The sequence below is a fragment of the Choloepus didactylus genome, chromosome 12, assembly GCF_015220235.1.
Source record: "Choloepus didactylus isolate mChoDid1 chromosome 12, mChoDid1.pri, whole genome shotgun sequence".
Classification (NCBI taxonomy): Eukaryota; Metazoa; Chordata; class Mammalia; order Pilosa; family Megalonychidae; genus Choloepus; species Choloepus didactylus.
The window spans coordinates 61,843,467-61,856,373 of NC_051318.1; the positions used below are offsets into that span (position 1 = coordinate 61,843,467).

Consider the following 12,907-nt stretch of genomic DNA (forward strand, 5'->3'; position numbering starts at 1 on the left):
TTCCTATTTTAAAGATGAATAAACTGATGCATAAGCTGAATAACTTGGCTTAGGTATAAGAGGCCAAGATTTGAAGCAAGGCAGTTTAACTATGAATCACACATACCTATGCACTATAACTTCTGCCCAAACATAGTCAGTTGTTTCAGGGTGATTGTAGCTCATTTGTATTTTTCAATTTAAAGTTGTATAACAGGTGGAAATGAAAGAAGAGAGGATGATTGTTTCAGGTTATGGAAAAGTTTGGGTAGCAGATATGAATGTAATTAATAACACTGAGCTGTATAATTGAAAGTGGTTAAAATGAGGAATTCTGAGTTGTATGTATGTTACTATAATAAAAAGATTAAAAAAAAAAAAAAGATGATAGATTCAAAACATACCTTGCTGAATGAATTACAAACAGCAAGGATCCAGGTCTGTGTGTGCATGTTTCTATCTGGCTAATGTTCTACAACATTTTATTGTGGAAGAGGGTATATTACTATAACTGTCTTAATCATAACTACATTGTTTTACTACAAGTTTTATTTGTAACAACAATTCAGGCAAAGCATTTTATCCACTATCTTATTGCCCCATGACAGCTTAATAAGTATTCTTTTAATAAGTAAATGAATATGTTGAGATGCTAAGTATTAGCATCAGTGATTCTAAATTTTCACTCTAGTAATATTTGTTACTATCTCCTAATATTAAATGAACATAATATATACATATTATCTCAAACTGTACAACTTCTAAATATAACTTAATTCATGGTATAAATAATAGCATTTCATAGCATATATATTTTCAAGTCTAATGAAAGTTTATATGATAATTCAGGAAGAATGACTTTTGAGCAATATTATTTCAAGAAATGAAAGGGATTTGATATGAAGTGTGCTATTATGGAATCTTAAAATTCCTAGGCATCCTTCTTAAAATTACAAGTATTAAAGACACATAAACCTATTTTTAAATCCTTAAAATATCAGCTATCAGTACAATTGCTTAAGTAACCTAAGTTAATTTAGTCCTGCTTTCAAAGGTAAAAATTTAAACTGTGAGCCAAATATTGAGATTAGGCAGCCAGTTTTTCACATTGCCTTCCATAACTATTTGCAAGAAAAGATAAAATATCTATAGTTTATTCTTGAGTCTTTCAGAAGAGATCAAATAAAGAGCTCACTTCCTCAACTAGTTTTTCAGGCCTGGTAGAAGAGTTGAAAATCTCTAAAAAGTATTTATTTCATTAAAACTATTAACGACATCAATGTCTGCCAAGATATTAACAGTGAATTTGCACCCCCTCTGCTGACTATGTGGGTATTGCAGCAGTATAATGTAACTTCAAAGCACCACTTTACATGCAATGTATACTCCACTCTTCATTATAGTTCCAAAAAGCCTAGAATATGCTTTACAGAAACCCCAGGAATTTTTAAAAGCGGAGTAAATGTTTTTCTCTTCAGAAAGAATTCAAAGGAATGTAATGATTCTTGCATTCTTGGCAGGAAGGAATTTGATATGGGCATTCATTTTAAGAGAGTTTTAAGAATTTGGATTTTTACTAAAATCCTCTCCATTGAAAAAAAAAAAGACAGTGAGTAATCCATGTGGATGCAGTCCATAGCATCATGATTGTGTTTTTTTTAAATATTCATAAGTAGGAGGAATTAGTTGACTATCACAAAGCCACATAACTAGTGACAGTCAAAGCCAGAGGCAAAATCCATGATTTCCATTACAAGGCAAAGCTATACTGCACCCCCCCATTAAAAGTCCATTAACTTAACTGACTCACAGAGGCAAATCTATTAATATCTATTAAATCTATTAAACTATATTAACATTTATTAAAATTTATGTATTAATAGAACACTATTCACATCTACTAGTTTTCAAACTTATTCCTAGTTCAGGAAAATAAGGGGTGGGGGTTCTAAAAGACCAAATTACTTTTCCTTTACAGTTAATACGTCACTGTGAATATGAAAAAATGAATAAATTACTCTTTAAACCATTTAATACCCAAATAATTAGAAATGCTATGAAGGCTAGAAAGAAATGATCCAGATCTATTAAAAAAAGATGTAGGGGGAGTGAGAGTGTATGTTTAAAAGGCCAAATTACTTTTTCTTCACATTTTTCTTTCCTTTTCCTTCTTTACAAGTTGCCGTGTATATGAAAAAATGACGAGATTACTCTTTAAATTGTTTAATAATAACTAAAAAATTAGAAATGCCATGAAAGCTACAAGGAAATGATTAAGACCTTTAAAATAAAGCGAAGGAGGCTGCCTAAAAATACTTCTCTATTAAGAAATCAAGTAGTTAGTAGGTTATCATAAGTACTTAAATCTAGGTTTTTCTAAAATACTAGAATATTTTTAAAAAGTAAGTTTTGGTTTACCCCTAAAACATTTTCTCATTTAAATCAACATCCTGTTATTAAGAAAAATATCATTATAAATATGTAAGTTCCCAAACATGAAGGGATACTTAGCTGGTAACTACTTAAAATAATAATTGTTTTACAAAGTAGACAAACCATAATTACCAAAAAACTGTGGTTGGTTTAGGAGTAAGACTTCACATGTAATATAAGGAAAAACCTACTATATCTACTAAGAACTGACTTAGATATAAAGGCATCTAAGAACAAAGTATTCAGCACAACTCTGAATGGTCATTTGTAACTCATTATATATTGGCATTAAATTATTAGCTGTGGATAATTTTGCATTTAGGACAAAACAAAATTTAAAATTAAAAATCCTCACTTTTAAAATTTTTGTTTGCTTATTTCAGCAATTTTGATTTACCAGTACAATTTATTGCCTTAAGGGCATGGGCAGCACTAACTATCCATGTGACTTTGGGAAAGTTACTAACTCCTTAGTTTCCTCATCTTTTAAATGGGGATAATATCTATTGTTTGGAGTTGAGAGGAGTAGAATAGTGTAAGCACAGCACTTGTCTAATGCCTACAAAATAAAATGCATTAAGTAAATAGTAATGTCTAACACATACAATGTATTCAGTAAACAGTAACTATTATCATAAGATAGTAGACAAACCTTCAAAAGCAATGAGAATTAACATGAGAATACTTGGAAACTGATAAGCATTCCAAACAAACTCCACTTAGTTCGCCCTTAAATGACATTTAAGAGCAGCCAAGAAAACCCCTTCATTGACACTGTAGCACCCAGAAATGATGCCCACACAATCTTTTCAGCAATCCCACTCATCTCAAGGTGAGAATCCTTTTGAGTTGCATGCCTATATTTGTGTATCTCTAGCAAAGAATATTGTGCACTACCTTTCTACTATCTTCTTACCTTCAAGGGTAGAAATGGGAATAAAATACTGAAAAGAATATAACTCAACTTCATTATTTTTTATATAATTCCTTTTATTTACCTGTTGATGAAACACGTGCTTGTTTATGACTTAAATTTAAGTTATTACTTGAATGTGGCACATCATTTCAGATTTTAGAAATACCACTGAGTCTAAAAAATGACACATAGAAAGGAAAAAGTTGCCAAAAATTATGAAAAGAAGATTATAAATTGTGTGCACATGTGTGAGGAAGTGTGCATATGCATGAGGATATGTACATACACATATATAAAATGTCAAAAGTTTAAAATCAAAATTATAAATGGATTCTAACTGGGTTTCCAAGATTTCAGAGTAAATTTCAGTAGAATACATTGGCTTACACTAAAATTAAGTTCCAAATTTAAAATAGGAAAGTAAATCAGATTCATGCAAAAGATGCAAACTTTCCTATACAATATCCATGTTCAGCTGGCAGAGTCAAAGTAAAATGGGCTCAATATCAAAAATACACAAAATACCACTACATATTCCAGGGAAAGTCTGATAACAGCAAGTTCCATTTTGCTCACCTAATAAATCAAGATGTCCACACATTTTAAAGATATTCTTGAAAGATTTTTTACCCCTACTGTTTTAAGAATTGTGTTTTCTCAATCCTGTTTATAATTGCCCATATTAAAAATTTCTATTAATAAGACCTAATATCTTTATATGTTACATTCCACTCAAGCTTACCATCATTAAGCTAGCCAAACTAATAAACTAATTACCTAGATTTTTTTTTAATTTAAAAAAAAATTGTAGAGCAGCCCCAAATAAGGATCTCATTTTTTACAAATGAAAAAATGTTAAATCCTAACATTATCCTCTGTTCTGGAAATTATGGTTTAAAACAAAGCAAATAGAAAAACCTCAACATACCCAAATACAACCTCAAGTCTATTGGTGTTTGAAGACATTTTAGATAGAAGAGTTAGAACTGGTCAGATCTGGAGAGGTAAACTGGGGCATTTAGTCTAGAAATTTTCCTTTAAAATAAGTAAAGTTTCATTTTCTCCATTTCCAAAACACTGAGATTGGCAAAAGAGAGAGACAAAGAGTCAGAGAGAGAGAAAGAAAGAGAGAGGGAGGGAGGGAGGGAAGGAGAGAGAGACACACACAGAAAGACAAAGAGACAGCCAAAAAGAAAGAAAGAAGGAAAAGCAAAAAGAAAGGAAGAAGAAAAAAGTATTTTGATCCATTTTAGGACAAAACAATGGGTAATCTAAGAAAAAAAGTAAAGTCTAAATAAGACGGGATAGTATCTATATTCCTTACTCTTTCAACAACTAATTTAATCCATTTATACATCATTTATTTTTTCATGACATTAGATAAAGACGAAGAGCAGATTACATTCATGGAGACAAGGTGTCAGTGCTTGAAAGCAGGGGATCAAAAAGAACCCTCTCAATTTTTTCCCACTATGACTGATCCTAATTTATACTCCCTCCTTCAAACTCAGCTTTCCCATTCTACTCCACACATACTCACTAAACATGCCTCTAACCAGGAGAGGATATACAAAAGAAGAAGAAGAAAAAAGAGGAGAGATACAGACAAAAGTATAAAGAACTAGATTAGAATTTACATAGCATTTCTCAATTTTAAGAATGAAATAACATGAAGTTGTCCAAAAAAGATTTACTTAAATCTTCTTGGAACAGAATAAAGAAAATGGATTACAAAAAGTAAAGGGAAATAAAGAAAAGTCAGAAGTTGCAATTTCAGATCTTAATAAAACTACACTATACAGTTTAAATTGCATGACACTTTTCATCATAGTTCCATTTACTGTTTCCATCTGATTTCTCTGAAGATAATCAGGAACTTAAATATTACATAAGAACTAGACTGCTTCCTAATAGTTTCTTCCAAAGGGAGGGAAAGAAGAAAGGGAAATAAATCCCTAAAGAAGAGAAATAAATATGTGACCTCCCTGATTTATTTGTGTATACATTATTACTGGCTTATTGGAATGCTTTCTGGTATTACCTTGTGATTCTAACATGATAAAAGTAACTAAAAATATACTTCACAGTAAAATGAAGCCATGCAAACTATACTTGTAAATCTAATAAAGATGAAACTTTAAACTGTTTTCCCCCACTGAAAGTCTGTACTGGTTAGGCCAAAAGATTTTCTTAACAAAAAATATGTGTGTGTGTGTGTGTGTGTGTGTGCGCGCGCGCGCTGGTTGGGAGCTGTTATGTACCCCAGAAATGACTATATTCTTTTAATCCATTCCTGTGGGGGCAGACCTATTGTTGGGTGGGACCTTTTGATTAGGTTGTTTCCATGGAGATGTGACCCAGCCCATTCAAGGTAGGTGTTAATCCTCTTGCTGGAGTCCTTTATGAGAGGATAAAAGACAGATGAAACTCAGAGAGCTCAGAGAAGCTAAGAGATGAAATCCCAGTTTCCCCAGAGATGCAAAGAAAGGACCCACAGTAGCTGAGAGAGAAAACCACTGAAACCAGAAGCTAACCTGGGAGAGAAGGACCAGCAGATTCCAGCCATGTGCCTTCACATGTGACAAAGGAACCCTGGATACCAGCAGCCTTTCCTCAGAGAAGGTATCCTCTTGTAGATGCCTTAATTTAGACATTTTCACAGCCTTAGAATTGAACTTGTAACTTAATAAATCCCCATTGTTAAAAGCCAAACTATTTCTGGTATATTGCATTCTGGCAGCTTTAGCAAACTGAAACAATATATGTCTTTAATTGTGTGTGTGTTTGTGTGTGTGTGTGTGTGTGTGTGTGTGTGTAGACATACTTGAAATCAGAATTAACCCACTGCTTATTCAATGGTCAAATAAACCTTATTGGTCAACAATACTAACCAAAATAGACTAATATTTTATTGTAAATTAATTATAATATTTCTTGATTTAAATTCATTCTATATACTTTCACTAAGATCACTGAATGATCATTAGCAATAAAATATATTATTTCCTTCTATCAAACAAACAAAAATTTAAAAATAGAACTCAACACTGAAAAGGGCTAGCTGCTCTCTCCACTAAAGTAAAAGATTCTTGGATACTCTTTCTACTTCTTCATTTTTGTCTACGTAGCTTCTAGCACAGTGCCTGGAATAGTAGGTGCTCAGACAGGCTGCCTGGTTGATCAAATGGAAGAAAGACAATTTCACATTATGTTACAAAAACCTTAAAACATTCATCCCTTTGACGCAGTAATTTCAGCTACAAGAAACCATCTTAAAGAAAGAACCTGAAGTGAATACTTGGATAAATAAGATATTCAATGAAGTTTTAGTTTTAACTTGAAAATCTGAAAATATTAACATCAGAAGTTAAGGAAATTGGTACAGAAAATTATGGTTTATTCACATGATGGTATATGGTCATGAAGGATTATTTATGAAGAGGTTTTGATGAAATGAGAAAATGCATATGGATAACACCTTAAGAGAAAAAAGACCCACAAAACTGTTTGATCTCAACTGTTTTTAAAATACACTTGAAAAAAAAAAAAAAGAATACAGAAGTAAATATATGTAAATGCTAAAACTGTTTTTCACACTATTTTCCATACTGGGCATGTTTATTTTAAAAAATAGGTAAAACAATATGTCAGTTTTTGTGATTTTTCATTATTACTATAAATTTACATGAAGGGTTCTGGGCAGTACAATAAATTTACTTTTTTAAAAAAGTTAATAAATCATCAGGAAAATTCTACTCATATCTGGATTGACTCCTAGGTTAATACGGACAAATCACAAAATCTAGAAACTGAGTTTTAAATGAAGTAAAAGTGGAATCTGAAAGCAAATAAAATATCCTTTTAGATTTTGGATATTTTCTTCTTGCCTTCACATTTGATTTACAGATTGCTTCCATTATTATAACACTAATACTTGTTGATAATTTTTAATTAGAATTTTTATTAGAATGTTAATAGAATTCTAGTTCTTCTCTGCATAGACCAGCCTTAAAATAAGATCTTTTCATCTGCTGGATTTCTTTAATGGAAGCCTGGACCCCATCCCACAACCTATTATTCTATAATCAGTCATTCTGATAGAATTTGATTGGAATGGGTATATACATTCATTTGCACATTGTTTTCTTCTGAGCACACATATACCTAATTATAATAATTTCAAAATCAGTAATTACTTCTCCATCAAAACATTCAACTATATTTAATGTAGGTCCAAGCAATACCTTAACATACATGTGGTACTACCTTAGTTTATTGAAAGTTTAGCTTTATATATGTTTTTATATCTCTTATTAATTTCTCTAACATAACACTTCAAAACCAAATCATGAAACTACTATAGGAAAATAAAATTAAAGAGGAAGTAAAAAGCTATGAATTTACTATTTCTCACTCAGTCTGTTTCCCATCCCAGGAAAATGATATAAATCATAATATTATTTTGAGAAACAAGTCCAGTAATAATATTTTATTTTCCCTATCTAGAATAGAGTACAAAATGGTGGTTGTAGCAAGAATAGAATCAAAGGAAAAGAAGGAAAAAACCTCTCTCCGTCTTTAATGGTTTAATTTCCTCATTCTTTCCTCATATTCCAATCTGCTCTTTGATCTTTCCAACCTTAAGCTGAAAAATGAAAGCAATACCTTTCAGTCCAAGTTAATGAAGCATAAGTGAGGTGGGACAATTGTTCAAATTTCTAGATTAGCCAAAGTCTGCCAGACAATCATGTTATGTTAGGATGGGAAAAAACATACCAGTAAATAAACAATTACCCTATCTCAGGAGTCAGCAAACTACAGCTTGTCTTCTTAACAGGCTTTTGGTTTTTGGTGATTCATCTTACAGATTTCTCTTTTAGTCTACAAATTTCTGCATGCAGTAAGGCTTCTGCCTCCTCCATTCCCATAGAAATGTTCTGAGAAGGAATACCAATGATATCAGCTAGAAATGCCATTGCTATTACACTTTCTACACTGGCTCCCCTTCCTCTATCCATTCCCTTAACATCCACACACCCAGAGATTTATTGTTGGCCAACTACTATAGAATGCTCAAGGTTCTAACCACTACTCAAATCCAAAGACTCTAGATATCTTCCCTGAGCTTTGGACTCCTATATATAACTATACACAGGAACCACACAGATGACCCAATAAACACCATAATCTCAATGTTCTGAAAACTAAATACACCATGTTCAGTGACTCCCAATTGCCTATAAAATCCAAACATTCCTTTGATCTAGCTTCATCCCATTACTTCAGCCTCATCCTCCACATTCATATTCATTTTTCTGAAGGCCTAGTGCAATAAAATTACCACCTAATATTTACTGAATGTCCATGAAATGCCAGGTACTATTCTAAGCACTTTATATGATTAACTCATTAATCTTCACAACAATTCCATAAGGTAGACACCATTATCCCCATTCTACAGTGAAGGAAATATCTTGCTAGGAAATAGTGAAGTAAGTATGCAAGCATAGAACCTGGGGTCCTTAGCTTTTTGCTATGTAATTTTCACACATGCCTAGTACATACCAGGCACTTCCCTGGGGATTCAGTGGTAAACCTGAAAAGAATGCCCATACCCTCATGGAACTTAAATTCTGGTAAGGGAGCAGAATAAACCAATAAAAAAAGATTAAAAAAAACTTATAGAGATTATTATAAAGTGCCAAGAAGAAAAACAAACAGGATTTTATGATAAAAAATAACAGAGGTGCACCTACTTAACTGTGATGAAAGAAGGCCTCTGAAAAATTCCTTTCAAGGTGAAACCTGAAGAATGAGGAGTCAGCTATACAAAGAGGTGGAATAGGAAGAGTATTGGATCATTAGAAAGTACAAAGGTGGGAAACATCTAGGTATATTGTTGGAACTGACAAAATCCCGTGTACTAGACTAAAGAGAGCAATGGAGATAATATGCCTAAGACTCATATGCCCATAAATGGTAGATGAATCTGAAATGGGGTTTAAATCTGGGTGGCACTGGGCTTGGAAATGTATAGGTACAGTTTTTGGTTCTCTCAGTGACTGGGTGTTGTTACTAATATACAGTGACTAAAGGCTACTATAGTCTACCCTAAAATGCACAAAACTGTCCTACACAACTAAGAATTTACTTCTCCCCAAAATGTTAACAGCACCCTATTAAGGAACAATGGCTAGTGGATATGTATTGTTTACTCCTGGGACTACAGTTAACTAAGATTTAGCCTTCTTTTGTAGTTCCTACACCATTAAGGATAGTTTTGAGCTAAACAGTGAATTTAAAAATATGTGTTGTACCTATGTACAAGGAGATGTGCTAGATAGTCTGGAGCATTCCCAAATAAATTAGACACCAACCCTAAGCCTAAGAGTTTACAGCATAGTAAAGGAGATATGATGCCATATTTGATCATATCTAAAGCACTATCAATTATAAGATATTATAGACCACTAAGAAGGGAATAACATCAAGTAAAAAACTATGACATCAATTTTAAGATACATCCTAATTTAAGAGATGTTAAAATGTAAAAATTATATGTCTTAAATAAAAGAATATGAAAATATCTAAAATGCAATTAGTAGGAAGACCCATAAAAGGGTTCATAGAGTAGATAAAGTATACCCAGGTCTAGTAATCAGGACATGTTCATGTAGAAGGTAGTATTTAAGCCAAGTCTTGAAGGATAAGTGAACATAGGAAATGCAGAGATTGGAAGAAGGAATATTTTTAAACAGAGAGAAATACAAGAGGTAAAGCATAGTAACAATAAAGTGAAGGTTGGTTAGAGAGAAATATTTAAAGAGAAATATTGTTGAAAAGTTAGACACAGGTTTGGAAAACCTTGAATGCAGTTAGACTAAAGAGGCTGACATTTATTGCTCAGGCATGGGGTATGGTTCTCAACACTTCTGTCATCACAATACATTTTAGAGCTACAATGTACAGGAATAAAACGGTTCACACTAGCAGTGATTCTCAACTATGGGAGATGAAGAAGGAGCAGAAGAGATTAATTCTTGTAGGAACATAGTTTGAAAGAGCCCCCCAGAAAATCATAACTTCTATCCCCACCCACCTTGAGAATCACTACTGTATGCACTAAGGAACCCCTAGAGAAATTTAAGTAGCAAAATGATTCAGGTTACAGTTCAGAAAAGGTAATCCAGCAGAATTGTATAAATGAATGAGAATTAGAAAAAAGATTAAAGTTTGAAAATCTACATAACAAGCTGATCTTCCAGGAAACAGTTACAAAAAAATTGTATTAAGTTAGTGATAACGGGGGATATGGACAGTGGAACTATTAAAAAAACATAAAAATAAAGATAAGAAAGTGTAAGACATGAGATAATCTCAAATAAAGACAAGTGCATTCTAAAATACTGGTGGGTCATCCAGGTGATCTTTAATAGGCATCTAAGATTAGAAAGAATGAAGGAGTCAAGGTCTGGAAAAAAGAGACATGAACATATTCTAAAAAAGGGGTAAAGACATAATTTGGATGAGGCAAAAAGGAGCAAGAGATGGTATCCCAAAGACTAATATTTTTTAAGTGAACATGTATTAAAACATTTAGTTGCTTCATTACAAATAATTGTTTTTATACCTTACAATAATCTCATGTTGATGATCACCATCACTGCTAGTTTTATCACTATGACTTTACAAACAAAAAAGCAAAGCAGAATGGAGATAAAGAACAAGCTCAGCATCATATAAAGCAATACAAAAAACAGGACACTCATTAATTTCCAATTTGGTGTTAAAGCCATTTAGACATGCCATTTACCTATGTCTCTATGTATATATAAACTTAGCCAAAAAGCAATAGTTTATAACATTGAAAGCATCATCTGAGAGGAACCAAGAAGATATAGTTATAGGAAAAACTCATGCCACGATTCCTAAATGGTTTTAATATAAACATTCACAGTTATCCAGTCCATCTAAGAAAAACTGCAGTTATATCACAGTATCAAATTGTTTTCTCCTTCAAAAAAATTTTTGAAGATAGATTAAATATTTTAGGTCAACGTATTAAAGCCAGGTATTTTTTTTCAAGTATTTTTAAAGTACAAAGGCAATGCCATCTTTGTATATGATGAAGTATGGTTTCAAGTCATACCTGGGATAAGAAAGAAGAAAATCGGTCATTTTTCAGGTGCTAAATACCTAAATGTGCTGTAAATACATCAAATGACTTTAATTTAATTCTACTCATTTTGACTAAAATACCTTCTGACAAACTTTCCCCAAGAGTAGGGGAGGGAGGGTTGGAGGAAACGAAGAAAAGAAAGAAGGAAGAAAGGAAAGACACAATGGAAGAAGGGAAGGAGGAAACTCAATTGAATGAAAAAAAAGGAGAGGGAAGGAGACGAGAGGAATCCCAGTCTAAGAATTGACTAAAGGTGACAACTGCCACACTGTCCAATAACAGCTTTACTGAGCAAAGAGAGTGATGCAGTTTTTGCTGGAAGCTGGGTGTGCTGATGAGTCTTCAAAATCATACAGGCATAAACAAAATGTGGTATTTACATACGAAGGAATACTATTCAGCAGTGAGAAGGAATGAAGTCCTGAAGTACCTCATATGCTTCATGAATGAACTTTGAGGACATAATACCGAGGGAAATAAGTCAGATTCAAAAGGACGGTTATTGTATGATTTCACTAATATGAACTAACTAGACTATGTAAACTCATAGTCATAAAATGTAGAATAGACAGTAGCTAGAGAATGGGGAGCAGTTGCCTAATCTGTACAGAATTTTTAATGAGGGTGACTTAAATGTCTGGAAATGGATAAAGATGAGGGTAGCCCGTTATTGGGATTATAAGTAATGGTGCTCAACTGTAGGTGAATTTGGTTGAAAGGGATTGTTTAGAGTCATGTAGGTCACTGATCAACACTACAAATATAAAGTTCTTTCATGAACTAGTACAAATGTATGACATTTGTACAAAGAGGTGTAAGGGGGAAAATTACCTATTGCAAGCTATGGATTATAGTTAACAGTAATACCTTAATATTCTTTCATCAACAGTACTAGTGGTACCATACCAAAACTAGGGGTCAATAATAGGGGTGGATAGGGTAAGGGGTATTTTGGGTTTTCTTTCTTTATGTCTATCTGTTATTTTTCTTTTTGAAGCAATGAAAATGGTCTAAAATTGAGTGTGATGATGACTGCATAACCAGGTGATGACACTGTGAGACACTGATTGTATACTTTGGATGGATTATATGGTATATGAATATATCTCAATAAAATTTGCAGTTTTAAAAAAATCATATAGGCTATCTACTTGTACTACACTGCAGATACTCTTCTCAAAATACTTCGAAGTCAAAGGAATCTGCAAAGGAAGATGCAGGCTACCTGTCTGCCAAAGCAAATATCCAATCTGCAATCTGTCTAAATTATTAGCAAACTGAGATGGCAGATGTCAAAGTAGCATGATATTAGTCTTTAAAAACATGTTCTTTGCGGGACACTGATTACGTGCTTTAACTTGGCGGGCCTGGGCTGGGGGACCGGATCCACCCCTGGGGAG

The 12,907-nt window shown here is 32.9% G+C and overlaps 1 protein-coding gene across 2 annotated transcripts in view; it reads right to left on the bottom strand.

Annotated features, from left to right (window-relative positions):
• The window catches only part of UCHL3 (ubiquitin C-terminal hydrolase L3), a 65,630-nt gene that overhangs the window by 24,983 nt on the left and 27,740 nt on the right, over nt 1–12,907 (bottom strand). The window lies entirely within an intron of this gene.